Source organism: Spea bombifrons, chromosome 11 (genome assembly GCF_027358695.1).
Source record: "Spea bombifrons isolate aSpeBom1 chromosome 11, aSpeBom1.2.pri, whole genome shotgun sequence".
NCBI classification, from domain to species: Eukaryota; Metazoa; Chordata; class Amphibia; order Anura; family Pelobatidae; genus Spea; species Spea bombifrons.
Genome location: NC_071097.1, coordinates 17111297 through 17126664, shown reverse-complemented (window position 1 = coordinate 17126664; position 15368 = coordinate 17111297).

The window sequence follows — 15368 nt, the reverse complement described above, 5'->3', positions numbered from 1 at the left end:
TAAATGTACCATATATTCCATTTCCCCATATGGAATAGCCATCAAAAGATTGTTTTAACGTAAGTTGCTTCCTATAAACAAAAATCTACATCAGTGTGGTACAACCTGGCATATTATCATGTTATTGTTATCATTAACATGATTGATTGTCTACTATGTTTTTTTGGAACATTTCAGTAATTTCTGTGGCCTTTCCCTTTGTCTCTGTTCAGCGTTCTGTTGTGGTGGAACACTAGTCAGCCAACCTTGTACCCTCAGGCCTTGTTTTGCAGCTTTGCTAATAAATCATTGACATTTAAAAAGTGACCTTATGTTGTAAAATATCCACTGGGATAGCAAGACTTTTAATGAAATAATGTTTGTGCACCAACAAATCAAACAAACAAATGAAAATGTAATAATCAGTCTGTGGAGTGGTGATGCAGGACACCAATATCCTTACTCTCAAAATATGCGTTTGGGCAAGGATATTTAAAAATTCCCCGTGTTGCCAATTTGGAAATTCGCATTTTACAACACTACGTAACATGAATGTGCTATAGAAAAACAATAAATAATAATAATGTTGGGGAAAAAAACAGTTTCAGGCATCAGTGGGAGGGGGATTAGGAGAACAACGTTTACAAAATATTAACTAATATTAACTAACTCATCACAGCAAAAGCTATTACATATAATATTTTTTTAGTAAGAATCCTGTTGAAGCAATTAAGTTGGACCTGATTTCTGAGTTTAAATGTTGAGTCTAGGTTTGCATCTGCATTAAGAAGTCAGGTATGGGTAGGGGTTGCCTGGAATTACAGAAGGTAATGAACTCTGTATTACTTTAATATAGCTCCTACAATAATCAGCGTACTCACAAGAGATATCCAGTCGTCGTGGACACTGCTTGGACTCTAATCTAGATACCACAGTACCTATATGCAAAATAGCAATTAAAACACACACAAAACAGTTCTAACCTTGATCTCATTTTCATTGCTAGGCCGGTCACATACTTTTTGCTCACCCCGGTCATCTCTCTGGCCATCTGGCACATCCGGGAAATCCCTGGTGGGCTGCTGGTTGGCAGCGCCACACACACACCGCTCCAGCAGCCAATCAGGTGCTGCTGTGTGCTTGATATGTCTGGCTGCATGCAACATGAGCAAAAAATGCAGCATGTGGCTGCGGGTATCCAGCCGTCTGGCGCACTTATGTCATCAGGTGGCTGCTGGCTTTAAGGTGCTAAGGCGGCTGCATCATCTCCTGTCCTGCCTGTTAGAAAAATGCTTATGTAATCATAAATATTATTGCTGACAAAGACAGTAGAAAATGTCTAGTCTATGATGTATCACGAGTTGCGCCAACATATCTACTAAGAGGCGTAACCTGCTTAAAAAGTAACCAATCAGAATGATGCATGCTATTAGAAGTAGATAAGAAATATAAGAAGTTATATAAACCATGTAATTCAAACACGTAATTAGACAACGCTTCGACTTTTGTGTGTTATAGCTATGCCATAGGAAAAGTATTGCAAGTTTAAGTATGGATTTCACCTAATTTAATTTATTCTACAACAATTGGAAATGTATTGGGGTTAATAAATATCAGAGATATAACCCGTTTACTCTACTTTTGTAAATAAGTTAATAAAGCATCACAAATTTGTTTAAATAAATGTTATACATTTAGCCATACTGTTATTTTGTGTAATACAAGGATTAGAAAGGTTGTTTTTGTTAGAAAAAGATTAGCGGTTATATCAGTTGCTGAGTTTGAAATATGAATTTGAAATATATATTGACATTTTCTTAGAATTGGGCATAACAGTCCAAACATTCCTCCTACCTTTGTGTTACGTGAAAGTTCTCTGAATGGAAGTAGCTCAAATGAAGTTAAGAGGGAGCTCTAGCACTTAGTGTGGCTTGTTAAATTCCCACAGAAAAACATTTTAGTTGACCCTGGTCATGGATCACTGCCATAATAACAAGTGTCTCAGTAAGTTACCCATTGCCACTCAGTTGTAGCTTAATTTACGTTTAAGTGGCAATTAATCATTGTAGGTTAAGTGGTTGTTTTCCTAGGACTAAAGACAGTGGCACATCTAACAAAAATACACAATCTAATGCCTTCAAATAAATTGCTTAAAATATATTTAATTAACATTAAAAAATGTTTAACTCAACTTTAACACTTGAATAATTTGGTGTTTAAATTAAATTTCCGACTGTACTTCAATTTGTTATATAGAATGTTCCATTAACGATTTGATATTTATGCCTTCAGTGAAGTTATGTGATTTCAGCTTGCAAGCAGTGACCTTTTAACTAATGTATATGTTTGTCTTTGGGTATATTTTTATTGCATGAAGCTCTAACCAATTGGATGTTTCTGCTGAATGAGATGGTGATGAGAAAACATTACAAAGTTTTCACCAAAAAAGTATTTTTTTTATTCATAACCCCATATTTTTTTTGGTTGACCTATAAGCGAGGATAGGCAAGATTGGTCCAGCAGACAAGCTCAGCCAAGTCGCCAGTTAGGCAAACAACAACACGTTCAATGCAGAGGTTTTGGCCCTGTCAAAACACATGAATTAATTGAACTTACAGGGCTTTACTCCAGTGTAAGTAAAAAGTGAAATGCACAAGGTATCTGCAAAGTACAGAAACAGATCTATGCATGTAGATTTTTGTAGAATTACATAGCCCTAGAAACCATAAGCGCCGAATATTCTTTAAACAGTCCGAAAACAAAAAAATACACGAAATACCACATCTGGGGGGGATTCTGATTTAGAGGCAGGCAGTTGCAATCCCAAAGATGGTAGCTTCACTGCTTGGCTCCTCGGCCAAGCACACTCACTAGCTGATTGAACCTGCGGTTGCTCTCGTACTGAGCAGGATTACTGTGGCAACAACGCATCATCAGTAGAATAAAACTAACCTGGCTCACGGTGGACTAAATTTAGCCAGGCTAGTTTGAACCTAATGATGATGATGTTTTTGCAGTAGTATTATTGTATATTGAAACTTTAAGATAATGTGACGTCATCACAGAATGTAAGGTGTTATTGCTCCCTCCGTAGGTGATGGAGCACCTCCAATTTCTAACATCATATTTTAGACGTATCTTTTCAAAATGTTTGTGTGTGTGTTTCAGAGGAAGATCGTTTAGGGGGCAGATTAGTATAAATAATTATAAAACCACAGGTATTAAAATCTAAATATACATGTGTGTCTGTGTATATAAGTGTATATACATACATGTGGTTTAGAATAGTTTACTGAATAGGTATATACTTTAAAAGAGTCCCACCTGTTTGTCAAAGTTAATGCCACCTGTTTTGTAAATTAATTATGACAGAAAAGGACAAACCCAAACGCTGATATACAATCCTCTGAGGACATGATCTACAGACAAAGAGAGGCTACCGGATTATTCATCTCATTAGGAGTGTCCTAACCTCCCTCATCAAAAGATGCTCTCCTTAAAGGAAATCACCTTTTTATATGGGGATTTAGATGGTTTTCACAGCTGCTGTCGCAGACCAGTATATTCATAAAACATCTGCTTGGTAATAAGGGAGATCTGTCCCACCGTGTCACTTGCCTTTAATTGCACATATCCAGGAAGCCTCTTGGCAGAGCGACAGAGATTTATGTCTGTTTTGCACCAATATATTTTTCCATATGGATATTTGTCTTCCTAGTTTTTCTCCCTAGGGGTTAGGGTGTAAGTTGAACTGAGACAGCATTCCCACTGCCACTAATCTTAAATGAAAAGGTTCAACTGCAGAAAAGGGTTTTATTTCAATCTTTTCATCTTCAGTACCAAAAAAGCAGTTTCAGAATAAGAATTCAGGCTGCTGAATTAAATGTGATAGGAAAGTCTTTGTGGATGTTAACTCTTTATTGTCTCCACCACTGTTTCAAGGTTAAATGGGTATTTGAAGAATGTTCTTAACAAAATTGATACAGATATATTTAATAATATGGAAATATGTACCGTACACAAAATTTTAATCTGAATGATTAGTTGAGTGGAGAAGACGACGCCTGATAGGCAACAAATAGTTGTAGTTAATATATAATATTCAGGATTTTCAGTCTCCTAGCTGGCGTACCTACCAACATACATTATCCTCATCAGGACATCCTCCACCTGTGATTGACAGTGTGACTACCACATATCTGGGTAAACGGGGCAAATGATTTGCGTAAACTAAAAAAAATCAATGTTGATAAACGGCAAGATGTCATTTTGTTCTGGAAAAAACCTTGTCTTATAATCGGGCAAATACGGTAATTTGGGAGTTATGATGAAGGCACCAAAATGTGTAGGGCGGGAGGGTGACCAACAACCCATCTTACTTGAAAAGCAACCTTAGGACCTACTTCCTGGCGAAGTAAAATCGATTTCATGAAAAAATTATAAGTTTTCTTTAGCTGAACTTTCACCTGTTTACTTCACGGGTGGGTATCCATCTATATTAAGTGCATTGTAAACCTTCGTACTCTGCCTTATATGCCATATTGTTGCAGATGGATTTGAAAAATGGTAATGGTTAAATAATTTCTCATAATTATTTAATATGCCTGATTGCAGATTATTGACCACTGGAATTCTGCCCTTTTAAAATCACTCACCAGGTCTGAAAAGAAGAATAATGTATCCTCATTGATTGGATCTAAATCCTTTCTATTCTTATCTACTCTATATTGATCTGCTTAATGAAGCATAAAATACCAGCGTAGGAAGCAGAAAGAATAGAAAGCAGCTGATATTGTTTTGCTTCTGAATTAGATTTGCTCACAATAAACCTCACAAATCATTAGACGCCTTCCTTGTTAACCAGAGATTTACAGCATGACTTATTTGATTATTGCAAATGCTCTACCTTTTTTATGTTGTTACTACAAGCTTAAATATAATTTTCAATTGCATGAATGAAAAGGGAGGAAAATATTCTAGAAATCTGCTGTTTTCACATTGCTCTCTCACATAATTTGTTTAGTACTTTACATTTAAGTGTATGTGTTTAGCTATTACTCATTAGATATCACTTGTGTGTTTAGGCAGGTTTGGTTTATATCAGGGGTTAATTGATATACAATCTTGTATATTATTAATCACCATACAAACCTCCCAAACTCGAATCTTAATTTTTAATGGAGCAGCCAGATTACCACTAGTTTGGTCCATACATTTTAAAACCTTTCCTGTTCAGTTTTCTTTTTTGCTAGTATATATATATATATATATATATATATATATATATATATATATATATATATATATATATATATATATATATATATATATACCGTATTTGCTCGATTATAAGACGACCCCGATTATAAGACGACCCCCCAAAATCAAAATATTAATTTAGGAAAAAAACAAAAAGCCTGAATATAAGACGACCCTATAGGAAAAAAAGTTTTACCAGTAAATATTAATTCATGTAAATATATTTTTTAAATTTCCTTTTATTTGCCAACCTGCCCCCCCCAGTTATGCCACTCTGCCCCCAGAAATGCTTTATACCCCCCCTATTTGCCACTCTGCCCCATGATATGCCTTAGGCATATCATGGGGCTGAGTGGCATATAGGGGGTTAAAATGCATTTCTGGAGGTATATATGCATATCATGGGGCTGAGTGGCATATAGGGGGTTAAAATGCATTTCTGGAGGTCCAGAAATGCATTTTAACCCCCTATATGCCACTCAGCCCCATGATATGCCTTTTAACCCAGCATGTACTGGCTGCCTTGGCTTGATAGGAGTGTGATTGCTGCTAACAGCAATCACACTCCTATCAAGCCAAGGCAGCCAGTACATGCTGGAACCTGGGGATGATAGTAGTGGGATTACAGCCTCCCTATGCCATGCTACAACCCCCACCCCCCCTTACACATCCATGCTATCACACACAAACACACATTCACAAACATTTAAATACTCATTCATTCCATTAATCACACATACTTCACACATTAATCACACATACTTACCCAAAAACCCTCCCCCACCCCCTTACCTGAACTGCAGATCTCTCACTCGAAGACTTCTGCAGGGGACCGGCTGTACCAGCAACTTCTCTGGCCCCGCCCCCAGAGGAGGGAGGGGGAGATAGAGTTCTGTGAGGAAGCTACAAGCTTCCTGTCCTCCTGCTTCTAACGGAAGAGACGCTGCTCGCGACCGGTAAGCAGCATGGCCCCGGCCATTTTTTTGGGGTCTGATTAGAAGACGACCCCGATTATAAGACGAGGGGTATTTTTCAGAGCATTTGCTCTGGAAAAAACCTCGTCTTATAATCGAGCAAATACGGTATATATATATATATATATATATATATATATATATATATATATATATCCACAATGATGGCAGGTTGGTTTTGCTTTCTGTGGATTTAATTGTCCTACTGTCATTCTTCACTCTTCCAAGCAACTGTCTGATCCCGACTATATCCCTTTAAGCATTAGTCTTCTGTAATGAAGTTTTTTGAATATCTTTATATGAGCAGTCAGAGCAGAGGAAGCTAAATCAATAATTTGGCCATCATAACTTATTTACTTGTGTTCGCAAAAAAAGACTGCACATATATAACATACAGATACTCTCAGACAAATGTGGATAATGTTTGTGCTTGTTCATATAGTTTAAAGACCATACCCTGCTGGTTTAGATTTTTTGCCCTTTTATCCTTAAGGGAATAATCAGGACAACTAAAATGGCTGTAAGGTAGCTTGTAAAAATGCACATTGGCTGTTCTGAAAGTGATTGATGCGGGCATTGTGAGTATATTGAAATTGACTGGCTTACATTCTGGACTTTTAAACACAGTGACTGAATAACTATTTGAGGTCACAAGAGATTCATTCAAAAACCTAATTTTGTAGTTTCCATGAACTTGTGACATAAAGAATTTCCTTAACCCCTTTAGTCCCAGGGGTATTTGGTACCTCAAGTCCTGGAGCAATTTTGCAATTTTTGCTGTATGTCAGTTCAGCGATTAACCTCTTTTCCTGTGAATAGAGTACCCATGTAAACTATATATTGTGTTTTCAAGTAGAGATAGAGCTTTCTTTTGATACCATAGTTAGAAAACTAGTGAAAATTAGAAAAAAACACCTACTGGTAATTTTTTATAAATTTTCCATCTGAATCCTCACAAAATTAGGTAAAGTGATGGAAAATCCCCTCCAAGTTTATCAATTCAGGTGTCCTGATTTCAGAAATATCTAATTTATATAGATTTTCCATACTTTTCCAGCACTTATAGGGAACATGCTATAAGGTGTGCATTATTCGTAGAATTTTTATGCTTATGGCTTAATGGGTTTGGGGGCTGTGAACGGGGTCAGGAGGGTTATACAGGGTAGATGTTGTATTAGGGCAATGGGATGTAAGTTTTTTCTTTTTTTATTATTATTATATTTTATATATATATATATATATATATATATATATATTTCAATTTTTTATTTTTTGTATTTTTTTTGTATTTTTTATCAATCCCATTATATCCAAACTGTATGTCAGTAATTTTTGTTCCCTGGGAATGTGAATAAGTGTACACCTCCGAGTACAGGAATACCTCACATTGATGGTAGGGCATGTCTTTTTGGCACTGCTGGTTCAAAATTGGAACATGCACATTGCACATTGGAATTTTGACAAATGGGTTTGCTGGGTCCAGGTCTCATTTAAAACACAGTAGAGGTCCCATTTTTCAACTTAACCCCATACAACTATATCTTTTCAAAAACCACACAGCTCAGGGAATCTGGTTAGGGGCATATTGGCCTGTCTCATGCAGCTGATTCCACACCAGCACTTTCCAAAGTTAGTCTAACAAAGAAAATATTTTTTTTTTCCACTTTGCAGTTTCACCATGTTTATTTTGTGTGATGTGTGTGAACAAAATAGGTCTTGATTTGTGTTCAGCAACACCCCTGAGTACAGCAATATCCCACATGCATGGATAAGTAATGTTTCTCAGACATTGTGGAGTCAAAACTGGAACAAGCGCATTTCAGTTTTCAAACATGGAATTTTGACAGATCACTTTACTGGACCCATGTCTCATTTGAGACACAGTGACGGTCCCAAATATCAGTTTAAGCCCATAAAACTATATATTCCCTGAAAGCACAAAGCCCAAGGACCTCAAAGCCAGCCCCTTACCTTTCAGTTTAGTAAAAATACCTAGGTATTAGCTGATAGCATAAGGAGGGACACTAGGATACTGTTGGTGGACAGTTATAGGTACGGTTAGATGTTGGGTTACAGTACTGTATAGTGTTAGGGACGATGATCAGATAAGGTCCCTGTCTATTGAAGTGAGATGGATCAATGCTTAGTGACCAAAAGGGTCATTAATCAGTGGCATTAATTCATAGCATTTTGTTAGGTTAAATTTATATTGTATTTTTTTAATATATAATATATATGTAAGATCACTTTTAAGTGACAAGTTTAGGCCACTGACATTGATCAGTGGCCAGGTACTAATTATGTATTATATTTTGTATTAATAATTTGTGTTATTTTAATAATTACCTTAGATGACTCTCTTTCATAATGTTTCTCCAGAACAAAGGTTTCTACAATTTATGAAAAAAATAACTAAAGTTAGAACCCCCTTGCTTTATGTTTTCATTTGTTATAGCTTTACCAAAATATGACAGAAGAGTTAGTTTTAAAAAAAAATCCATTATGTGGCTTCTTTATAAAAGTTGTGAATTCAAGCACATGTATGTACCAGCATTGTCTATTAATATAAAGCTGTTTTTATGAGGCCCTATTGCACTTTTAAGTGCTTATGCAAGCACTTATGGATCGTGTTATAACCCCATGACCTCTCTGCAGGATGAATGGAAGAAGACTTTGCTTTTCAAGCATTTTTCTGGTCCAAAAGATTGTATTGTAGTGATGTGGTCAAGATGTTTTGAATAGATATGTGAAACAACATGATTAAATGTAATTAAAAATTAGAAATTCAACAACATCTGAAAGAATAAAATGGAAGTGTTTTGTGTGGCTGTATAAACCCCAGCGATGCTTTCATAACTCTGCCTTTTGAAGAACTTTATGCACCTGCGAAAAAATAAATAAAATAGTTTTGAATTCTTGTAAACGTGTACTCTCTCTGACCTCTTGACAGTTTTTGCTGTCTGGTTTGAGAGTGAAAATAAAATTAAACAGATATGGTAAAAGTGTCAAACTGCAGAGAGACAATACAGCAATCCGTTTTTATTCTGTTACATTCTCTTTTGTGTTACCAACTGGAGAGTTTTGTTATCTCTGTGCTCTTTGGGTTGTCTAAGATAACTTTTATGTTCCTTGGTGGAGTTTTTCTGGAACACTTTTTGCACAAGCTTTTCTCTTTTAGTTGTCTCTCTTTTATTAGACAAAATAAGTTATATTAGTAAAATAAAGTATATTTGACGTTTGAGAAAGTTACAATTTTTGGAGAACACAAACTACCATGTGTTTTGAAGACATTGCAGCTGCTTGTAAAGCGATCTATACATATACAGCACCCTTCAATAATGCTGGCATCCTTGGTAAACATGGGCAAATAAATGCAGTGTTTATTGTTTAACCCTTTGATCTCTGCACACAGATAAGTAGACATAATGAAAAGTTCCTCATGCCCACGTTTAAATATGGTGGTGGCTCTTTAATGTTTTGGGGCTGTTTTTCTGCCAGAGGACTTGGACATTTTCTTAGGATACATGGCATCATGTACTCTTCTGAATATTAACAGATATTAAATGAATACCTGACTGCCTCTGCTGGAAAGCTAAAAATGGGCTGTGGTTGGCCCATCCAGCAGGACAGTGGTTTAAAACATACATCAAAATCAACACAAAAGTGGTTTACTGACCACAAAATCAAGGTCCTACCATCGCCATCCCAGTCCCTTGACTTGAACCCCATAGAAAGCCTGTTGAACTGACTAGGATAGCCCACCAGTGTCGACTTCAAAATTTGAAGAATCTGGAGAGATTCTGAATGGAAGAATGGTCTCAGATTCATTGCCATGCATACTCTTACCTCATCAGGCATTATAGGAGAGGTCTCAGAGCTGTTATCTTGACACAACATTTTTGTAAATATTTTATTATATCTTTTCATGTGACAACACTGAAGAAATGACACTCTGCTACAATGTAAAGTAGTGTGTACAGCCTGTATAACAGTGTAAATTTGCTGTCCCCTCAACATAACTCAACACACAGCCATTAATGTCTTTTTTTCTGGCAGTTACAATATAGAAGTATAAATAACTAAAAGAATAACAAAAGCTATATGGCGGTAACATTTCCTACAATGCAGTACTACACACACCCAAATGTCCTAGGTTCCCCAAAACAAAAAGAGAAACGTGGCCAAGCAAAAGTACCTTGCTTGACCAGGGCTTGACACATTTTGTGAAGTTGTGCCAGCAATAAAACAGAGGAGCTGTCAGGTTTCTGCAATTGGGTAACGTAACATTGTGTTATGTGACCTCCTCTCAGTGCTTGCCCCCCTGCAGCAGATAGGAAGGTGGCTCTGTATAGACATGGTTCCTAGGCACTCTATAGAAGTGCAGATTAAACCCAAGGTGCTAGGAAGTAGTCGTTAAACACAATTCAGGATTAATTTAGTCTCATACTGACTCCTGCAGGGGAGGGCAGGTATTAGGACTGGACTGGGGAAGAAATACAGCCCTATAACTTTAAGCCAGGTGGCCTCTAAATAATGTACATGTGGGCAACAGCTGAATACAAGTGGTGGCATCCACACTCTAGCAGTATGCAGCTGTGCGTATCCATCCAGCAGCTGAAGCATACAATCTACCGCTATAGTAGCAGTAAAGGTACGTGTGAGTATGTGCCCTGTTTGCCAGATCTCAAGTCTAGCGTGGCTAGCATAATTTAGCTCAGGTAGACATGGCACATCTCATCCCAAACCAAACACTCACTATCTAGTCCTGTTGAGGCCTCATTCAGAGAATACTCAGTATAAAACAAACATAAAGCAGCACTGGAATAACCAAAGCAGTTATAATGATCATGGATGTATGTGGGATTTCAATCACATGCAAAAACAAAAAACATAGACTTTTGAATCAAGGGGTATCAGGTGGGGAATTTCCATGTATCCCATCATTAGCTCTCACCTGGAAATACACAGTGTATGTTGCTACTTATTTCTTAGATATGCTCATAATATTATTAGTTTGAAACCAAAATCTGTAACATACAATTTCAGCAAATATGGCCCAAAGGTACTTTTCCAACATTTTTAGGGGGACAAGGCATTTCGAAATATCATCTGACAGGAAGAGGAAATGCCTTACATTTTCAGCAGGTTGTACTAGAGCCAAGTATAAATGCCACCCCTAAAAATATAGTCTGGAACGTAGAAGTTAATGCACGCTAACAACCTTGCCTCTCTCCCATAGTTTATTTTTGAACAAGGACAGCGTGTGAATGTAATTTGAGAATAGAGGAGAAATTGATGCTTTTTCTTTTATGTCTCCTTGGTCATTTGCGGGATTATCCGACCTACTTTGCAAAAGTATCGTCATAGCATATATCCTGTATATTTTAAACCAGCATTAAACATTACAGCACAGACAATACATAGTTTTATACCCTGGCACCAACTTTCTTCTGAGGTTTCCGTATGTTCGTTTCTGTTGTTGTTCTATGTTTTTGTTTACGAGTTTGCTGCACTTGTAGTTTCACTTTGTCTTAGCGATGAGCACACCAGAAAAAGATCTTTGATCCCCCTCTCAATAAACACACACAGTTCACAAGTCAATTCTTCAAAGCAAAAGTATATTTAGTTGTTTTCCTTCTAGAATGTATGACAGATAGGACACGTAAATCAAATGAGCGAAACATCCCAAACTGTTTTGTAACAGCCTGTATGACATACACAACTTTTGGGTATTTAAACGCAGTGAAACTTACAGCACAGAGGATGCCGAATATATTAAACAACCACCTAAAGGTTAATCATCATTATTTACCCTGCACTTCTTCTACATACACCATATTAGTAGCTTGTAGTTGTAAATCCTTGACACTAGTTATTATCACTAAAAGATATAGGTTCGCATTATTGATTCAGAATAGATCAAGATTCTGCTAAAATGATCCATAATCGAACCATCTAATGGAATGTTTATACTGTTTGGAAGTATGATTATATATATATGTATATACATATATATATATATATATATATATATATATATATATATATATATATATATATACAATACTTTTATACAAAACAAAGATTGTGACATTGGAAGTTTGTATTAATTTTTGAGTGTTAATATCTGAAAAAACAAAGAAAAAAAAAATCATAGTTTTTAAAAAAGTTTTTAGTTAATTACAAATTGTGATGGGATTATTTGTAAGAAGTTAAAGCAAATTCAATTAAAACAGAAAATATATATTTATTTTTGTGGCATTTGTTCCTGATGCTACATGGAAGTTCTGTCTAGTAGCCAAATAGATAACATATAGTTAAGGAAAATAACAGCAAAAATCATAATCTTCAAAAATCAAGAAATTAAGCTTTTGAGGACAGTGTATCAGTTTTATGTGTGGCACATTTTATGTGATATTCATTATTTTTGAGAAACACAGGATTAATGGGGTGTTTTTAGGTTAGATATAATTAAGGACATTAATTAAAAAATAACAGCAGTCTGGAATCATTGCAGAGGTAAATTTATCACAAGTCATTCAATCCTGTGGCATAGCTTCCTATGCATTGTAATGGATTCAAATTATATATATTTTGGGTTCATAAATACAGATCAGTCATTGGCTTAAAAAAACAGCTGAAGGTACATTTTAGATGCCCAAATAACTATTTCCTGAAATTTCCTTAACTAAATCCAAAATCCAAACAATGGGGAGGGGTGTCTATTTTGGATCTCTACCCCATCAAATTTCATTACCCTATGGTACCCCACACAGAGGTTGGAAGGACAAGGGTTGCCACTTCTCCCCTCTTGGTTAATAAAGGATCCTAAAGAACATGACTTTGCTATTTAATTCTAAAGCAATAAATAATTAAAACAAGAAAACAATGTATCTCCAAAAATCCCACATCCTTCTTGTACATCAAATACATATTTTAATTCATTATAAAGAACTTAAGTAAGAAGTTAATGTTCTGTATCTTTGATCATCAAAAAAAATCTTTGAATTTAAGATGTGTTAGAGAATAAAACAACGGATTGGGTTAACTGTTAGGGGGGGGGGACTCTCTCTGCTAGGCCAGTAAGAAATAAACCTATGAACACCTGGGAGCTTGTTGGCAGGAACACAGGTGGCAAGGAAAAAATTGGATGTTGAAGAAAAAGCAAAGAAGAAGAAAGACAACCAGATTGTGCCATAATGTGGTAGCGTAAGCACCAGGGGTGTCGATAGGGGCCAGCAGTGTTTACGTTATATTTTGTATTTTTTGTATTTGCATGTATGAATAAAAATGTTTGTGCACCAAAGTGTGGCACATTTTTAAAGTTACCACTAGGCTTTAGCCCCCAGATCTTTGTTGAACCTAACAATGCCCCTGCTTAGCACCATCACGACAAAATTCTTAGAAATAAAGAGACTACTTTGCTCTGTGTTTCCTCAGTACCACTGTTAGGAGATTAACAATTCCCCGAACTGTGAGTTTACAGGCAATTTATTTCTGGCTAATATATCAGGTCAACAAAGTAAGACTAAGACGTTATGTGAGGTTTTTCTTGGGGTTGTGTTTCCTGTCAATAAACCAGAGTTGAATAGTCTTGCTGTCTTCCTGTATACCAGAGTTAATCCCTAAAAGGCTGAGGTTTGAGACGATACATTAAAAGGGGAAAATATAATATAATTGAGCAACGTCGACATTATTCTTTTCTATCATTCACCTAGCACTTACACCCATTAAATTAAATTTCTTACTTTTACATCTGAAATGAATGAATTTTTGGTCATCTTTTTGTGGAATACAGTTTAAAAAGTGATATGTTACCGTATTTCAGATTACTTTATTAGTCTCCGTATTTATGGCTATAATTCTCTGTTAAGTTCATGAAAGGAGACATATAAACATCATGGGTAAAGATATTGGACATTCTTGGATACAAAGGTCTTGCTCCTAAATATCAAAAGGTAGCTATTAAACTTTAGCTGGTTTACTCTAGGTTAAAATATATTTTTTTAACCAGATGGCTTTATAACAAGCCATAACACATGGAAACATTTTAAAACCTTTACAGAGAGCACAAATGTTCCATCATTTTAGCAACCTTCCCAGTATCCGAAAACCAGAAAACTCAAGGAACAAATTAAAAAGCATTTATTTTAAAGCAGGAAGTAAGGCTTTTATTTTACAGAGATCTACTGTGGTAAAAGTATACAAGTCCTTTTCAGATTTTCTTTCCCATTGAATTTTATTTGCTGTGAAAATGTATCAGAATTCCCTGCAAACTATTAGTTTTATTTGTTTCTAGGTGACAAAATCTGTTAGAAAATGCCATCCCTTCAGGAATCCAGTCTAGTTTGATCACGGTTTTAAACTGAATATTTAGAGTCATACTAAAACATCCATAAATCTACCAAAAAAATGGCTTCAGCAGTGTAAGAATGACAAAAAGGATTAAATGAAGTTCATATAGCTACAACATGCAAAAGAGTAACAGATATCATTCTAGCTGGGGCCTGTTACAATATAGCTAGTAGTTATTAGGCCTCAACTCTAACGTAATGACATTAAAAACATTAGAGAGTGGGGATTTTTGTCTCAATGTTCACAACTACTCTAACATAATAGACTTCTACACCCTGCTATGTTTAGTATCTGTTCTAAGGGAGAGTAACGTTAACTAATTCCTAAGGAATCCTTTGTAATGGTTTAGGTCTGGAATGAAACTTCATGACTCATGTTTGGCCATCACAAGTATACATTACTGAAACCTCCAGGTGATCTATGAAATTTGGGTCGGGTTGGTCCAAGAAATAACCTAAGAACATATTTGGATTCCTGAGGTGATATTTAGAACTTGGTGAAAAAGTTTGGTTATACATTCACTTAAAGTTAAAACAATATTTATATTGTGGTACATGTAAAAGGTATTTTCTCTCATGGCTGTGTTAAAATAGACTCCCATATAGTAACTGAGCTTTTAGCAACCCTGTCCCTATACCTTAATGACAAAATCACAATCAGTCCTTAATTAATTAACACTGGATCTTCTTTGTACCTTTTCTAGATTTCAAAGAGTTAAAACATAGAAACATGCAGTGGTGTCAGGCTCCTGGTCACGCGGGTACCCAACATGGGGGTTATTCACCCATCTCTGCGACCAAG